At 46.8% G+C, this 18,682-nt stretch overlaps 1 protein-coding gene across 1 annotated transcript in view; it reads right to left on the bottom strand.

Moving 5' to 3' along the window:
• Positions 1-14,495, bottom strand: part of Irag1 (inositol 1,4,5-triphosphate receptor associated 1) — a 133,774-nt gene extending 119,279 nt beyond the window's left edge. The window contains exons 1-2 of the mRNA XM_052201216.1: positions 14,457-14,495; positions 13,745-13,817 (exon numbers count right to left, since the gene is read on the bottom strand). The gene's annotated coding sequence lies outside the window, so the exon portion shown is untranslated. The remainder of the gene's footprint in view (positions 1-13,744; positions 13,818-14,456) is intronic.
• Positions 14,496-18,682: the final 4,187 nt, after the last annotated feature.

Genomic DNA, 18,682 nt, shown 5'->3' with positions numbered 1-18,682 from the left:
GTTCCTGCCCTGACAGTAGGAGATTGGTCTGATGCTACTTGTACTCAAATGCTAAACACTGGCCTCCCGATCTGGTTGCCCCTTGCCCATGAGGAGATCCTTGGGGATGAGGAGATCCTCTTGTGTACCAAATAATACTATGGAACCTTGCTCCCCAAGTTAGTCAATAAAAGGCCAAAGCCTATGACTGGGCAGTAGCTAGAGGGAGGGGGGTTTTCAGTTACCCAGCTGGGGGTTACAGGCAGAGAGAGAAAGGAAGAGGGGACAACACACACGGGGAGAGGAGGAGGCCACCAAGAGAGGAGATGGAGCATGAGCACATAGCCAGAAGAAACAGCAAGTAACAAGGGACACATGGCCGGGAAAGAAGTTAGAACAGCTCCAAGCCTGCCCAGTCTAGGCTGACAGCTTGTAAATAAAATACCTGGATTGTGTGTCTTTTATAGGAGCTAGCTAGAACTTAATTCTTTTTACACCTGACTTCAATGATGGACTGTGATATGGAAAATAAGCTGAAATAAACCCTTTCCTCTTTAAGTTGCTTTTGGTCATGGTGTTTTATCACAGCAATAGAAAGCTAAGACAATGGGCCATCCAAATAACTAATGCTAGTAAGGAGTTATAGTCCAGCCGGGCAGTGGTGGGCATGCCTTTAATCCCAGCACTTGGGGGGCAGAGGCAGATTTCTGAGTTTGAAGCCAGCTTGGTCTACAGAGTAAGTTCCAGGACACCCAGGGCTACACAGAGAAACCCTGTATCGGAAAAAACAAATAAACAAAAAACAAACAAACAAAAGCCAAAAAAGAGTTATGGTCCATTGACTAAAATAAAAATTATGAGTTCGTGCTGATAAAACCAAACCCAGGAGAAAGGAAAGTTCTACCGTGCGGCAGAACAAAATCATTGATGATTGTAGACTGTTAAACTAGACCATCATGATTTGGTAGTGTTATTTATTGGTGGGGAGGAGACACTAATGAATGTTTTCAAGTTTATGACTCACAGACAATTACATAGTCTCCAAGTATTTCCTCCATGATATGCCTCAGAAGCCCAGAGAAAAGAGAGAGCTCCAGGGCTTGGCCTGTGGGGGCTCTGCAGGTGGGCCAGCTGAGTGAGAAGACCATGCACAACCTAATGGCCAGACCATCACCATGGAGGCCTCTGGGAGTTACAAGTATCAGAAACCAGCTAGTTCAAGAGGAAAAGGAGCTTGTGCTGAGGATAATTCAGACTCGGGCCTAAGGATAGGAGAGGAAGTGCACACCGGCCTCAGGGGGGCAGAGAGTGTCAGAAGCCAGGCTGCTGATGTCTTCCTCCCTTCTCGATCTGTCCCTTCTTTAGCTGCACACTCATTGGCTATGGCCCAGAACAACCTCACAGCTCCAGGCTTGTTTAGCCCTTCTTTCAAACTGATAGGAGAAACCTGACCCACCAGTGTGTGCTTACTTGGGTCTCAGACACCAGGAGCTGCCTTGGGGGCCACTAACCCTAACAGCTCCCGTGATAGCTGGAGCCACGTATAGGCGCTTTACTAGGCTGCAAAGCAATCACGGATGTCACTGTAAACAAATGAGACTCACGGCCACCACACTCTCACCATGTGCCAAATATTTGCTGGGTGACCTAAAGCCACATTCCCTGGTGGCACAGTGAGGTACATTTTAGTATTCCTGTTTTACAAATAGAGAAATTTAGCTTCAGGGAAGGTCAGGGCTCCCCTAGGCTCTCAGGGCAGCCAATGGGAATATAAGTCGAAGCTTGCCCGAGTACAGAGTTCACATTCTTTTTTCAGGAACACTCTGCCTGGGGACTCACTTTGCCAGAGCCAGTGATGAGCCATAGGACTTAGAGTAAGAAGGCCACAGTGGCCCTACAGCCTCAGTGTGCTTGCCATGGCAAGACAGTCCCTACTTTTGGAGCCTCAGACCTCAGGAACTCTGACAAAAACTACAGACTCCGTTGCTAGGTAACCCCACACATCATAGTGAACTTGGAGTATACAGCCGCACCTGAAGCACCTCTGGTGCCACCTCAAGCCTCTCTACAGCACCCCCAGTTACCAGTGTTTCACCACCCCACCCCACTCGGATCCTGGAGGAGAACATCTAACTAGGTCCCGTGACACAACAGATTGCTTATCTCCTCGAAGGAACAATCCAACCTTTCTCAGATTCTCCCTTCTGGCCTCACATGGTTTTCCTGTTGGATGGAAAAGTGAAAGAGATGTGAAGCAGAAGATGTTTGAGGTTTTGGAGCTGACATTCCACTGAGATGAATGCTAACAAGAGCCTAATTTCACTAATCCCAAAAAGGCTGAAAAGGCTGCTGCGGCTGGCCTCCCGGGTCACTGCCTGCACCAAGAGGCCTTCCTCCCCAGCCTGGGGTACAGAGCTCTTTTGGAAAGCCTTTGAAGTTGCAAAGAGCACACTTTTTAAGAGCAAACCCCAGAGCTGTTTTGGAAGCACGATTCTTCAAGCGAAGGCTAACTGAATTAGAGAAAGTAGTTGTTTTTCATAATGATAACTAGTGAAGGAAGAGGAATTGAGGGGACCTCCTTGTCCTTCCCATCTCTCCTCATGTGCAACCTGCTGAACTGCCTGCCTCAGGCTCGGTCCTCAGACCTAGGTTCTCTTCTGAATATGCTCATCATCACTGAGACGACCTCACCCAAGCTCGAGATTCTAAACACCATCTGCTCATTGAAGGCCATTTTCCCTATCACGAAAATCTATGTGTCTGTGCATGTGTGTGCAAGTGCATGTAGACTCACATGTGTGTGAGTGAGTGCCAGAAATCAAGCACAGGTCTGGTTCCTCAGGAGATGTTCACCGTGTTTTCAAAATAATGTACTTATTTTTATCTTACGTACATTGTGTATGTCTGTGTGAGGGTGCTGGATCCCCTGGAACTGGCATAACAGACAGTTGTGAGCTGCCATGTGGGTCCTCTGGCCTCCCAACCATGAGCCATCTCTCCAGTCCGTCTGCTGTGTTTTTAAGACATGGTCTCTCACTGGTTTGCCTCGAAGACCTGGCTAGGCTGGCTGGCCAGTGAGCTCCAGGGGTCTACCTGTCACGTCCTCAGAGCTAGGATTATCAGTGCTTGTCACCATGCCCAGCTTTTCCGGTCAGTCCTGGGTATAGGGCTTAGGTCCTTCTGCTTACACAGCAAGCACTTTACCAACTGAGCTGTCTCCCTAGCCACCACACTCTGAACACTCTGAAACATTTACATTTATAGCCAGCCTGAACCTGTCCTTCAGGCCCTGAGTCACACATCCAACTGCCACTCAACACCTCTTCTTGGGTGTCTCATGGACCTCTCCAAATTAACACATCCAACCCGAGTCCCTGCTCTTTGCTCCCTCTCAGTGAGGGAACAACCCATCCTCCAAGTTTCTCAAGTATAAAATGTGAACACTGTGCATTACACCTGCCTTGCTCACCACATGCCCCCTGGGAAACCCATCCAAAAATTCTTCCAGCTTTATCTACATGTGTCCAAATTGTGACCACCTCCCTCACCCCACCCTAAACCACCATACTTCCCTATACTGTGATTACCCAGTCAGTCACCCTCTAGCTGTTTCCTTCCCCCACAGTGCAGGAAGAGTGATGCTATGCAGTTAGGTTAGACCCTGCTCTCTGCACATAACACTCCAACGGATTCCTGTGCATTCAGCATAAAAAGCTAATTTGGGGCCATGGTAACAGTGCATGCCTGTAACCCCAGTGCTCAGGAGACCAAAGCAGGGGGAGTGTGAGTTACAGACCAGCCTCGACTACATAGTGAAACTTCACTTCAAAAGGAGAAAAAAAATCATGAAAGTTGCCACCAGTGGGAGCTATTGCAAAGATCCACAACTGGTCAAAATGCAGAGAATAAATAAGCACAGGGTGCCCAGCCATAATTGGTACATCTATGATGCAACCCTGCACCTAAGGCTTGGGGAACATCCACTCTGAGACAGGCTGGAAGTGTTGTAGGAGCCACAGGACCTTGATGCCTGCCGTGAGACTGTCTTTCAGCAGTAACAGAGAGGCTGCACCATAAAACCTCGACAATATGGTTGTCTAAACAGGACCTGCATCAGGACGCCACCAGTCACAACATGTTGGAGGCTGGCCTGGTGCTGCTGTGTATTAAATCCTGGCCCCCAAGTCTGGTTGCCTCCCACAAGCAGATCCTCACATACAACAAGTGATGCTGTGTAAACCTTGCTCCACAATTTAAAACTATTGGTTACATGAAGGTGGCTACAGCTAATTACTGGGGAGAATGGAAGAGGCAGAGTTTCAGTTACTGGACTTGGGCTCACAGGAAGGACCCATGAGGAGAAGAGGAGAGTGAGCGAAGGAGGAGGAAGATGGAAAGAACAGGAGAGCTCCGTTAGATGAGACGGACCACACGTACGTGCCCCAAGGAAATGGGCCCTAAGGACATGCTGATGGAACAGAAGTAACCCCGGCAAGATTTGAACAGCATGTACTTAAGTAGTGCAGCTGGGAAGCAGACAGTCTAGCAAGTAGAGACATATATTAGGGATAATCTCCCAGGAATTGTGCTAGAGCTAGGATTTTTTTAAATCCACAGGACTCTATCTTGATTATTGGGGGCTGGCTGGGTCATATTAGTAACTAATAGAGTTAATTAAGCTCCATTTACACAGACAGGCCAACAAGGATGGGGAAATAACACAAGGTCCCATCTCTAAATAAAGAACTAATGGCAATTTCTCCAGGGAAGAGCTACCTGGTATCTAACTCCAAGTAACTAGCCCCAAACACATGTATATGTAAGGTACACTAAATGGACTCAGTAGGCTCTATATAAATACACAGACAGACAGACACACACACACACACATACACACATGTAGCAATAATGATTATAAGAGATGTCATAGATTTGAGGGAGTGCAGGAGGAGCTGGGGGGACAGTGAAGAAGTCTTTCCACAGCCTGAAAGATCCAATACAGTGAGATCCTCCTCTCTTAGACCTTACCGCCATTTAGCTGACTGAGATGGCTACTCTTGGTTGTACTACATCTGGAATGAACTAAAACCCAAAACCAGAGGGCACTTATAAGAGATTTTTGCTTAATTTGAACTGGGAATATCTTTTAACTCAGATCTTTGAGGCAAGAAGACATGTTTTTAATCCAGGTCTTTTGAGCTGGGAAAACTAATTCAGATCTTAAGAGGGGAAGACACAACTTTAACCCAGATCGTTTGATCTGGGAAAACCCACCTCTAATCGGGCACACCTTCTGATGGAGCCTGTCTAAGGACATGGAAGGGGGAAGCTTTTGCTCTTCGCCTGCTTGCCCTCTCCTTGCTAGCACATCCATTCCTTCGCTGGCACTGGAGCCTAGTTCTTCAGGATTCCAACAGATACTGAAGATGTGGGCTAAGAAACTACTGGATTCTTGGGCTTTCCATTCACAGCCAGCCATGGTTCAATTAGCTGGACTGCAAACTTTCATTCTAATAAATCCCCTTTATTTATTTACATAAAAATATAAGCCTTTTTATAGGCTTCCAGCAGAAGGTGTGGCCCAAATTAGAGATGGGTTTTCCCAGCTCAAATGATCTGGATTAGATAGATAGATAGATAGATAGATAGATAGATAGATAGATAGATAGATAGATAGATATAAATATAAATAAATACAAATACAAATACAAGTATAAATATAAATATCGATATCGATATCGATATAGATATCGATATAGATATAGATATAGATATAGATATAAATATAATAGAGAGAGATTCATTCTATAAGTTGTTACTCTAGAGAACCCTGACTGACACTGATTTCACGCCTGGCCCGTGTTCACCATTGCTCTGTACTGGACCCTCCCCAGCCGTCATCTGCTGACCATTCCCTCACAGCTTACATCTCTTCTATAAGCATCTCTTCTACCTTGTAGCTCTGCATCTGCTCTTCCATTGCCTTTTTGCACTTGTCACTACTAAATGGTATAAACTTAGTTTGTTAGTCTTCTGTCAGATCCCGGGACCTCCAGCCCGGAGGATGTTTACATTTTGTGCTTGAGTAACTTGGAGGGTGGACTGGCCACTCACTGAGAGAGAGAAGGCTGAGTGAAGTGCACACTCGGGAGATATTTAACTTCCAGGATGAATGGATGAATGGACAGAAAACCTACTAAGCGCTATGGCATTCTAACTCACATTTTATATGAGTCATCTAAAGTCAAAAGATTTCTTAGGTGTTGAAAGCTGAGATGTGAACCCAGACCCAAGGAAGGGAACTGGAAGTGTTGGAAGGGGGATGGGAAGGGTGCAGAGGAGAGGGGTCAGCAAACCCCCAAGGAGGAAAGACCCCTCACAGACTAAACCCACTATCCTGAGAATGTACCCCTAAAGATGTTCTGCCCACTTCTTCCAGCTAAGAGGCTAAAACTGAAACACTGTTTGCAGAGTCTTGTCTTCTTCCTAGCAGAACTAAGCCTAAACATCCCAAGGTCTGTGTTCTCTCCTTCGAAGAAAAGGAAGGCTTGTACCCCGTGGCTGAAGTGCCCACCTCAGTCCCCAGGAAATCGATTTTTAAAAAGATGCCTGCTGGAGTCAATGCCACCTAAATGCAAGTTAATAAAGGGGATTATAGCAAAGTCAGGTGGGCCAGGGTGGAAGAAGGCGGTGACGTCCTCTGCTCTTGGCCACAGCTTGCTGGCCCAGTTTACTCTATTGAGCCAGCTGTCTGCTATTTATTTTCATGTTAGTGTGACTATAATACCTAAGACAATTTAAGAAAGGGAAGGCTTATTTCCAGAGGGAGCCAGGGCAAAGGTGCTGGCTGCAGGAGCCCATGGCAAAGGATTGTTCAGATCACCACAGAGATAGATCAGAGAGCATTGGCTATAACCTTCGAAAGACAGTCTCAGTGACTAAGTATATCAGCCAAGCACTGTCTTCTAAAGGCACCATAGTCCCCAAATAGCACCAGCATTTGGAGAGCAAGTATCCAAAACATAAATGTGAGGGGCAGTTCAAGTTTAAACTCTAACAGCATGGTTTCTACGAATGCTGGCCCTTCTGAGTTGCACGGAGACAGTATCAGCCAGGATCACTGCTTGGGATGCAATGTTCTGTAGTCTCAGCACCTCTTTTATTTCAACAATGACCAAGAAATCACACAATTATCTGAGCATATCCTCCAAACATGGAGAAATATCTTTGCCTCAGAACTCACAAACGCACCACACAAACCGTTTGTTTTCCTAAACTTGAACTTTCACATTTAAAATAAACCATGTCCTAGACAAAAGAATTCAATTTGGATCTGAGCCTTCCTTTGTGATCTTCCTTCCTCTCTCTGGATTAAAGGCAAGCATTTTAGAGCTGTAGGGCCTGGATTGGAGCCTCCTGGTGACAGTGTTAAGGGGAGTTAGGACTTCGCTCGTGTCTCCTGGGTTGAACTAGTGCCCTGTGTGCTCTCCTGGTTGCTGCACGCATCTTGGCTTTGAAACACTACAACATGAGACCCTGAGACAGGCACTTGGGTCATGAGTCCACAGGAATAGCGAAGGCCTCAACAGAGTGGTCCACCCCATCCAAGTCTGCTTTCTGTTGCTATGACAACAGAAAAAGAACAACTTGGAGAGAAAAGGGCTTGTTTGGGTTACACTTCACATCACAGTCCACCACTGAAGGACGTTAGGGCAAGAACCTAAAGGCAGGACCCAAGCAGAGACCATGGGGGATGATACTGACCAGCCTGTTCCCAGGGTCACCTGCCCAGGCGTGCCACCTTCCAGAGTGAGCTGGGCCCTTCCACACCAATCACTAATCAAGACAGTCCCCCAACTTACCCACAAGCAAATCTGATCGAGGCCATTTCCTCAGTTGAGGTTCTCTCCTCCAAGGTGACCCTAGTTTGTGTCAAGTTGACAAAAAACTAGCCAGCCCAGTCTCTTAAAGGTGCATGGCCCTCAGTAGTACCATGGCTCTGCATGTGAGCTGCCATCCTCTAGCCCAGAGAGTACCCACCTGTTCTCTGAGTTTAGATGTGGGCTTAAGGGGTGTTGGTGATATTGGGCTAAAAATAATATAAACCAGAGAGTCTGTGAGAGGCTGTGCAAAGTACAAGAGATCTCGGAGAAGTGTCTTTCACCTGAACACAGAACAGGACTTACTTCAGCTGCTGATGGAGTTTCACATGCACCAGGGAACACAGACAGACAGGACAGGAGGGGCTGTGTATAGAGTTCAGTTGGTGGCGTCCTTATCTAGCACGCAAGAAGCCCTGGGTTGGGTCCCAGCACAGAATGAACCAGATGTAGCGGCACGTGCCTGTACTCTTAGGACTCACAGGGAGAAGCCAGCCTAGCCTAGAGATGCTGTGTCAGAAGAGTGGGGATCCAAGATCTGGGCACAAGATGGTTTTGCTCCTCCAGAAGCCTAAATACTTGCCACTGTTCTTAGAGAATTGGTGGGATCCAAAACCATAGTGTAATAATAATATCTACAACTCAGTATTCATTCTTTTGTTCATTCATTTAGTTCATTCACCCTGGTACATGCCAGGCTTTCATGCCACCTGAGAGGGGCCCGGGCACCAGCCTCGGAAAGGCTCCACCCTTTGCATTTCCCCCAGGCACATCTTTGTTTCCTTCCTAAAGCCTTCCTCTGCTGCTGCAAAGTTGGGAGCCTTCTCCATGGGGTTGGGAGATCCCCATCTCCATCCTGACCCCTGAAAATCCAAACACTCGCTCTAAAAAACAAATCCAACAAAACAAACAAACAAAACAACAACAAAAAGCCAGGCCTAGCGGTACAGCATGGGACTTTCCTAGTCTCGGTGTTTATATGCTAAGCACACAAAACAAGAAGGAAATGTGAGAGATGTATATAATAATAATAATAATAATAATAATAATAATAATAATAATAATAATAATTTACCCCTAAATCTGTTCTATTCAAGATCTTCATATTATTGTTTCCATACAGCTCATGTGGTTTTTTATATACACTAAGACAAAAGGAAATAAAACTGAAAGCTTGCCAGATATTGCACATCTTACTTTGATAAATTTCTCTTCCTAGCACACTTATTACTTGCTGCTCACATTCCCACAGCAGCTCTGTACAGAGTTGCTATCTAACCCCAGCGCTTGGGCAGCAGAGGCAGGTGAACCTCTGCGTTCCAAGCCGGCCTGGTTGCCACAGTAAGTTCTAGGCTAACCTACAGCTATAGAGTGAGTGAGACCCTGGCTCACAGGAACACAAAAGAAACCACCAGCAGCTGCCCAGCCCCGGCTTCAGTGCACAACGATGCTCTGGAGCATAAGAAGGTCCAGTAACAAACCAAATCACAAGCCGAACAGTGGTGGCGCACGCCTGTAATCCCAACACTTGGGAGCCAGAGGCAGGCGGATTTCTGAGTACAAGGCCAGCCTGGTCTACAGAGTTCCAGGACAGCCTGGGCTATACAAAGAAACCCTGTCTCAAACAAAACAAAACAAAACAAAAAATCACAATTATGCCAAATGATGAATTTGTCTTTCTTACAGAATAAGGTGAGGGGCTACTGGCAGGAATGGGGGCCCTCAAAGCAGCCACACCAGAAAGTCGTCATTCTATATGGATAATGGCCTCTCCCAAAGCAGCATAAAGGAAGCCCTCTCCCTCTCCTCAAGTAACTTCCCCCAGCCTATATATGTTCTAGCCCCTATTGAGATACTATGTTCAATTAGGACAGAACTGAATACAGATGGCTGAAAGGAGCAGTTGGAATCTCAGAGGGAGGCTCAGTGACCCTCGCACAACTGGGGTCTACTATAGCACTTCTGACTGCATGCTCTTTCCTCACTGGTCAAAAATAGCCACCTCCCCTGTGAGGCCACGTCGGGCTACACTCCCCTGCAGATACACACACACACACACACACACACACACACACACACGTGTATGCTAGGCCTCCAGCATGACCAAAAAAGAGGAGGAAGGAGTAAATCCCCAAAAGCAGCTGGGCGGTGGTGGCGCACACCTGTAATCCCAGCACTCTAGGAGCAGAGGCAGGCGAATTTCTGAGTTCGAGGCCAGCCTGGTCTACAGAGTGAGTTCCAGGACAGCCAGGGCTATACAGAGAAACCATGTCTCAAAAAAAAAACAAATAAAAAAAAAACCAAAAAAAACAAAAACAAAAAAACAAATCCCCAGAAGCAGAGCCCAGAGTAAGTGGCGTAACCCTGACTTGGCCTTGTTCACAGAAGAGGACCCCATGCCTGCAGGAAGCGAAGCTATTAAGCAAAGACCAACTCCAGATCTTTAAAACACTGAGGCACACAGTACCCAGGTCCTTTATCAGCTCAGACTGGTGAAAACCTTAGGCAGCCCAGCACCTGGCATTTGACAAATACGCTGTCACTATTGCCTCTGAGCAGACAAGGAAGACAAGGTAAAGGGGGTGGGAGGGTGTTTCTTCCTCACCGAGCTATAAACAACAACAACAAATTTCTCTTGACGCTCTAACATTCCTATCACATTTGGTTTGCCTTGAGCAACACCTATGCTCTACCCTCCCCCATCTGTCATGTCAGGCTTAAAGACCCGAGGTCTTCTACAGCAATGAGTGTGTGCCACGTGTGCCTCCTGTGATAGACACTCTGGGTGTCATGCTGGGATTCTACTTCAGACGGAGGCTGGAAGATGACATGGAAGCCTGTCATCACGAGCAAGCTTTCGAGAAACAAGCCACTGAAATCCAAGGACAGTCCCAGTTGTGAAAGACGGAAGTCATGCCTACTAGGAGCTCCCGTAAGATGAAAGAATCCCCCAAATGCCTCTAATTTCTCTCAAAAAAAAAAAATAAACACCACACGTAATTACTTGCAGAAGACTGTTCTAAATAGGAAAGCAGGGATAAGAATACTTCCTTCCTAAAATAAGAATAAAAATTCTGCAATGGAGGATTCTCAGAGGTTCGCAGACCACATAGAGAGGGTGTTCAAGTCTGGCAGGTGTCCTAGCTGACTGACAACTCTGACAACAGTCTAGGGCTGGGGAGCAACTGGCCGTCCCTGTCTGACTGCTGTCTGGGCCATCGCAACAACCTCCACTTCCTGCCTCTAGCTCTATCACATTAACCCAGTCATTGCACAGAAAACTAGACAATTATTGTGTGTGAGAGTTGTGTGTGTTGTATATATCTGAGTATGTTTTGTATGTGTACACATGTATGTGACTATGAGTGTATGTGTGTACAAATCTGTGAGTGTTCAGGGGTCTGCATGTGCATTTGTGAGAGTGTGTCTGTGTGTGAGTGTGTACCCCAGGTATCCTGACCTATCACTTTCCACCTTACCTAAGACAGAGTCTTCCACTGAACCTGAAGCTTGACTTCTTTTTGCCCAGTTCATATGTCTGGCCTGCAAGTCTCAGTGATCCTTTTACCTCTACCCTCCCACCCAGTGCTGGGGCTATAACCATATGTGGCCATGCCTGGTGGGCATCGGCATTCCTTATGCTTGCACAGCATTTATTTTATTTTATTTTATTTTATTTTATTTTATTTTATTTTATTTTATTTTATTTATGTATATGTGGTGAGTGCAGGTGCCAAAGGAGAGAGCACATCAGGCATCAGATCCCTCTAAAGCTAAAGTTACATACAGGTAGGTTCTTCTCTCGAGACAGGATTTCTCTGTGTAGCCCTGGCTGTCCTGGAACTCACTCTGTAGACCAGGCTGGCCTTGAACTCAGAAATCCTCCTGCCTCTGCCTCACAAGTGCTGGGATTTCAGACATGCACCACCACTGCCTGGCCATACAGGCAGTTTTGGGTAGGCCAGATATGGGTGCTGGAAATCAAACCTGGGTCTTCTGCAAGAGGGGTACATACTCCTAACCACTGTGCCATCTCTCCAGCCCCCTAAAACAGTGACAGTGTGGATCAGACTGTCCATATGAACTAAATTCCTTTCCAAATGCCATCCATGTTGCTTACAGAATAGACCTTAAATCCCTCCGTAGCTGTTCATCTGAATGCCTGAAGTGCCTGGCTTCCTATCTGCCCTGCCTGCTCTTCCCACGTCTCCCTCTCTCATCCCTGCCTCTTAGAGTGGAGCTTCCCCAAATGTGATTTCCCTTGGAGAGCAACCATGACATTAGGCTCCAGTTCATGGCACAGAGACAGACTGAGGGCCACCAGGGTGTATGGGGGGGGGGGGAGTAGAGTGTTCGTCTAGCATGCATGGAGTTCTGGTTTAATACTCAACACAGCAGAAGCTCAGCATGGTGGCCTGCTGGCCCAGAGGTCCAACACGGACCCCTGGCTCACTTGTGGCCTGCATGACTCTTGGATGCTACTTCATCTTTCTCACCTTCTCTGCTGCCACTGTTTGGGCCAGGAGAAAACAGAACAGAACAAAAGCCCCTTTCCAGACTTAGCTCCACACATGAGCTGCTCCTCCTAGGGTGTGACTAATGCGCAGCTCAACAGAAGGGCTCCTCGGGAGGCTCCACGAAACCCTTCAGTAACCAAGGCTTTAGTAGAACTTCTGAGAGTGTCACTTACAGTTATGAGTTGTGCTGCTACCCCAAAATTCACATGTGTAAGTCCTAGCCCCCAGCACCTCAGAACGTGACCTTATTTGGGAATACGGTTGATGTAGTTGCAGATGTAATTAGTTAAGATGAGATCATTAGAGTAGGCCCTAGTCCAATATGACTATTAGTTTAAAAAAGAAAAGGATATTTGGGCACTGAGAGTCCCTCACAGGGAGTGCAGCACCTCAAAGAAAGACAGAAAGTGAAGCTGTCTGAATCGGAGCCTTCCCTCAGAAGGATCCAACCCCAGAATGCTTTCATTGCAGCCATTAGAGCCATGAGAAAATGAATTTCTGCTGTCTAAGCCAGTCAGCCTGTGGCAATTTGTTATAGTAATCTTAGCAAATTAGTGCTACATTACAGTTTTTTCTCTCTGTAAATCAGACTTATTGATGTTAGTTATCTTTATTTTTATCTTTACATTCACTCAAAGAATTGGGTACTTTTATTTATTCTGCTTGTCCAAATGAGGACTCCAAAGTTCTTCTGAAAGGTTAAGAAGCATCCGAGGTAAAGGCTGCTGAATCATCCATTTCTGAACTCTGCTGCCCATCTCTGCAACCCTGTTCTTCGCTCTGTGTCACACACGGCTATTGTGGAAGTGATCTCACATGCCTTAAAGCTCACAGCTTCAGTCTAGCTCCAGATCTGAGACCAACTGCACTCACATGTGCACAGGCACACACACGCACATGCACACCACAGCCTCCACGTGGGATTGCTTAAGTACTGTTGCTGTCGACACAGCAGGCTTCCTGCTCATGCTGATGAAAATGCACAGCTCTAGGAGCTGAGGCGGCCAGCAGGTCAGTAAGGAACGGCAGTGGAGGCCAGGCAGACAATGCGAGATCAAAACCAGAGTAAGCATACTTGGGAGAAAAGGGGGGAAGAATAGTAAAGGATAGGAAGGAGTGGCTAGAGCGTGTTACCTGCACAGATGGGGCGGGCTAGGAAAAGCATGTGAAATGATGCCCCACCCTTAAATAAAGGAGGCTTGGAAATTTTTATCTGAACCTACAAATATTTATGTGGGGTACTATAGAGTTTGGCACATTCTTGAGCATGTTTAAGATATGTGCTCAGTTCAAGGTCATAAAGCAAAAAGGAAAACGGGAGATAGGAACACACCCGGGTATTTTTAGCTGACATTTCTGACATTTTACCTTATGTCAGAAAGGTAACAGTCACCTTGGTGCTGGGCCTGCTGTTGGTGGCTGGGGCACTTCTGAGGGCTGTCTGCTGAATGAAAAGCACAAATTAGGGCTAGGGAATGTCCTTGCGGTGTTCCAGAAAGATTTCAGCTGCAGCCAAAAGAAAGGACGCTTTGAAGATGAGTTAATATAGGAAGTTTGCCTCCCTCCCAACCAGGTTGCCTGTCTTACTTAGCTGCTAACAGTAAACCAGCGTTCGGGGGCCTGGTAGGCTAGGTCTAAGCTGTATGGAGGGAGCTGGGTACAAGAAGAAGGCCATAAGAATCCAGGGTGAGAAGCGTTTTAAAAGATGGGGGTAAAAAGGATCCAAGGTGGGCAGAAAACACATCAGCAGCTGGGTAGAATGGAGCATAATGCAGTGAGGGGTTAGAGTGGGTGCAGAAATGGAGCATCTGGGACTCAGGAGGGCAGAAAAGCTGAAATTCAAGGAGAGGATGGTTTTAGGGCTGGTCAGAAGGTCATGTGAGGAACATCCTTCAAGGAAGATGATACCTCAGCTCAGAAGTAACTAGTCTCAGCGGCTGGCCTTCTTGGAGCTTAGTTGGGTGGGAATAAAGTGTAGTCGAAAGGGAAATAACTCCCTTTACAAAAGAAAAAAGAAAAAAGGAGGATGCCTGTGCCCAGTGATCCCCAAAAGTCACATAAGAAGCTTTCATTCACGCACCCTTAGTTCAAGTGTAATTGTCTTGCCAAAACACAACCCCTTCATTTTTCTTCTGATTCCAGACCAGAGAGACCGCTGACAAGTCCAGAGGATATGCCCCAGCCACTTCCTGGGGGTGGGGTGGGTTCTAGCTGCTATCAGCTGGCCACAATTGCTTCCCTGAGAGTCTGAGGGCTCAGATATGGGCTCACTAGACAGGGCCAAGGTCAGCCTGCAGGAAGTTGATGGTTCTGAACATATTCTTCCTCTGGGCTCTGCTCATCCATCTTGCCAACACACTGACATTTTCTCCAGTGTATGTGCCTGCTTTGGATGGGCATGAGTAAACATTTCAAGTGTTAAATAGCCTAACATACAAGTAAAACATGAAAAATAAATTTTCTAGGAAAAGGTAAAATTTATGAATCTCATTTTAAGCCAAGCCCATAGCAGAGAAGAGAAACATTAGAAAATGACACGTTGGATATCTAACTCTGGTTAGTAATGGCTCCCGGGAACATGATGTTGAGACTCTAAGGTAGCCTCTAGCTATAGCCATTCTTGAAATCAGTATGGAAGTTCCTCAGAAAATTAAAAAATAGGATTATCATATGACCCAGATAACTCCTAGGCAAATATCCAAAGCGTGGGGATATGGAAGTCAACCTTGTGAAGGAAAAGGTGGAATGGAGAGCGAGGCTCCACAGGCTCCTGAGACTCCCTCCTCAAAGAGTCCTGATATGCCACACATGGGATTAGATCCAAGATGGCTCCAGGAGCACCAGTGAGAGAGCTAAAAGGAATGAAGGCCAGGGTGGTGGCTGCTTCCCCGTCCTCACAGATGTCCTAACAAGTGACAGTGCTCCCCCGACTCCTGAGTAACCTCATCAGACAGGGCTTTCATTAGAGCATGGTGATGGTGTGACAAGGATTTAGGGGCTTGGGATTGGCACAGACGCTGTATATAAGCTTATGTGCTGCACAATAAACTCAGATCTGTTCCCTGATGCTGGTCTCTGGAACCTGATTTCCCCAGATTCATCACATGACTCCATCACCTCTTACCCTGCATCCTCCATCCTGTTCCCACACTAGAGGACTCTAGGTCCTACTGTACAGATCTTTGCACATCCATATTTATTACTGCTCTATCCACAACAGCAAGGAAATGGAATCAATCTAGCTGTCCATCAAAAGATGAATGGGTAATGAAAATGTGGTACATGTATGCACACAGGATTATTCAGCTGAAGAGGAGAAGAAAAAAGTGTTACTTGTAGGAAAATGGATGGAATTGGAAATCATACTGTGTTGAATAACAAGATCCAGAAGGACAATGTCACATGTCTCTCTAATACATAGAACCTAGGCTCCCTGGGTACATATGTGTACATACATGTATACACATAAGACATAACAAGAGCTGGGGAAAAGGAAGCAGGATAAGGACAGGAGAGGGTGGATGTGGTCACAGTTCATGATATTTTGAACAAAATGTTATGAAGCCATGACTTTGTACAATGAATATTCATCGGTCAAAGACTTAAAAATCCTGAGCTGAGGAGCCTGCTCAGTCTAGTAAGTGCTTGATACACAAGCGTGAGACTATGGCTTTGAATCCCTAGCATCCACATAAGGCCAGGTGTGGTAGTGTGTGTCTGTAACCCCGACCTAGGAAGAAGAAACAAGAAGGTCTTCAGGGATTGCTGGCCTGCTGGTCCACCCAAAGCCGTGGGCTCCAGCTTCCGTGGAAGGCCTATGAAGGTGGGCAGCGATAGAGGGAGACACCCAGTCTGACCTCTGGCTTCTACGATGCATGTATGGGTGCACGTACCTACGTACATCTGCATACATATCTACCACCTACAGCTTAAAATGTCACATGATGGGCTGGAGAGGTGGCTCACTTAAGAGCATTTGCAGTTCTTACAGAGGATCTGCGGTTGGTTCCCAGCATTTTTGTGGCAGTTAACAATTGTCTGTGTAACCCCAGTTCCGAGGGATCTGCTGCCTTCTTCTTGCTTCTGCAGGCCCCAGGGACACCTGTCAGGTGGACATACATGGAGACCAAACATTCATACACATAAAAATTTTAAAAATCTAAAAAAAAATCATATCTTCATGAAGGTGATTTGTTTGTTGTTTAAGACTATTAAGTCCTACACTGGGCGGTGGTGGTGCACGCCTTTAAGCCCAGCACTTGGGAGGCAGAAGCAGGCAGATTTCTGAGTTTGAGGCCAGCCTGGTCTACAAAGTGAGTTCCAGGACAGTCAGGGCTATACAGAGAAACCCTGTCTCGAAAAAACAAACAAAAACAAACAAACAAAAAAAAAAAAGAAAAGAAAAAACCAAATCCAAAAAACAACCAAAAGAAAAAAGAAAAAAAGAAAAAAGAAAAGAAGACTATTGAGTCCTAAATACTATGTTGATTGTTGATTTACTTGGCAAAATAAAATTTGGATTGTTTTAGAGGTTAGAAGACACAGTTGCTTTTCAAAACTCAACCCCATCTTTCTACACCAGTCTGGCTACAGGCTGAGCACCTAAAGTGCTCTACAGTTCATGGGCTGTGCGGCTAAACCACCCTCAGTGTCTGGATTTAGAATTCATTTAACCATGATCTCAGCCAACAGTACATGCTTGTAGTGTCTCCCTCCATGCTGCCTCATCCTGAGCATGTCCATCCTCAGAGATGCCAACAAGCCAAGCTGAGCCCAGCAAGGCTCCCGAGATCCAGTGTCTATGCACTCCAGCTTGCCCTCTCTTAAACTACAAATGTTTACCAAGTGACTGTGGGGGTGGCAGCTTGGAAGAATGTTGGAAGCTGTGTGTGTGTGTGTGTGTGTGTGTGTGTGTGTGTATGTATGTATGTATGTGATGGTGCTGGGTCTGCGATGCTGACATCAGAGGTAGAAGTAGGGTATGGTGGTACCTAACAATAAACCCAGCACTGGAGATGTGGAAGCAGAAGGATCAGAAATTCAAGACCAGCCTCAGCTCTACAGAGTATGTAAAGCCCTGTCTGGAAAACAAACAGCAATGACAAGATGGCAGATAAACAGTAAAACCCCATCGCAAACCCGAGGCCCCACTTCTGTCCCTGTACTACACTCTACATGAAACTCAGGTACTCCTTTGGATTCAGTGTCCCACCCCATGAAAGAAAGGAAGGAAGGAAGGAAGGAAGGAAGGGAGGGAGGGAGGGAGGGAGGGAGGGAGGGAGGGAGGGAGGGAGGGAGGAAGACACCAATCATATGCACAATCTTTGTGGAAAACATGAGGCTGGAGTCCTGAAAAGGTGCACCTAGCCTAGCACCATCCAGGGACCTCCTGCCTCTAGCTACATTTCTGTGCACCTCTCTCCAGGCACATCTCAATGCATCCTTTACACACACACACACACATACACACACACACACACACACATACACATCACTTAGCAGACGCCATCTCCCTTGCTCTGTAACAGGGGTGGTGATGGGAAGCTGGCTTCCCTATGTGGGGACAAGGTGAAAGGGAGGCAAGGAAGGTGCCTCAGGTTTTACGTTACGGGAGATACCCCCGTCAGGTTCATGTGAGAGCAGGGTGCCAAGAAAAGCAGTGTCTCCCTAAATGCGTGCCCTGTATACCCCTCCCACTCCTTGCTCTCCCATTTGCCCCAAGAGTAGACCTAACATGCACTACTACCAGAATCCTGCTATCCCTGAGGGTTCTGGCCAGTCACGGCAGCCAGGCCTCCTGACACACCCAGTCTGATTCCCAGGCCAGATGTGAGAGGGGTCAGACTCTGAGGACCCAACCTCTTTTCTGCCAGGCACATTAGTTACTGGTCCTACTGCTGCAACAGAGATTCTGACAAAAGCAGCTTAAGGAAGGGAGGTCTTGTTTTGGCTCATGGTTTGAGAGGTTCATCATGCTGGTGAAAGAACCAGCCAGAGGATGACCCTCCTCAGTTAAACCTCTCTGGAAACACCAGACACCCCAGAGGTACATCTTCCAGATGACTCTAAATCCAGTCGAGTTGACAGTAACGATTAACAGCAGGATCACTGGACTCAGACTCCTTCAGCCATGTCTTGATCCTCCATAGCCCTCTACTCATGCGCTGAGGAACTCCTCCTGCTTCCCCGCCTCAGTACCAGAGGCAATGGAGAGGCTCAGCCTGCTCCATTGCCCACCCACTGCCCCCACCCACTGCTCCCAAGGGGAAAAAAAAGAAAAGGGAAGAATTGCCGTGCACTGCCTCC

Source organism: Apodemus sylvaticus, chromosome 1 (assembly GCF_947179515.1).
Source record: "Apodemus sylvaticus chromosome 1, mApoSyl1.1, whole genome shotgun sequence".
Lineage (NCBI taxonomy): Eukaryota > Metazoa > Chordata > Mammalia > Rodentia > Muridae > Apodemus > Apodemus sylvaticus.
The sequence above is the reverse complement of the archived record's forward strand: the minus strand, read 5'-3'. Positions and strand labels throughout refer to the sequence as shown.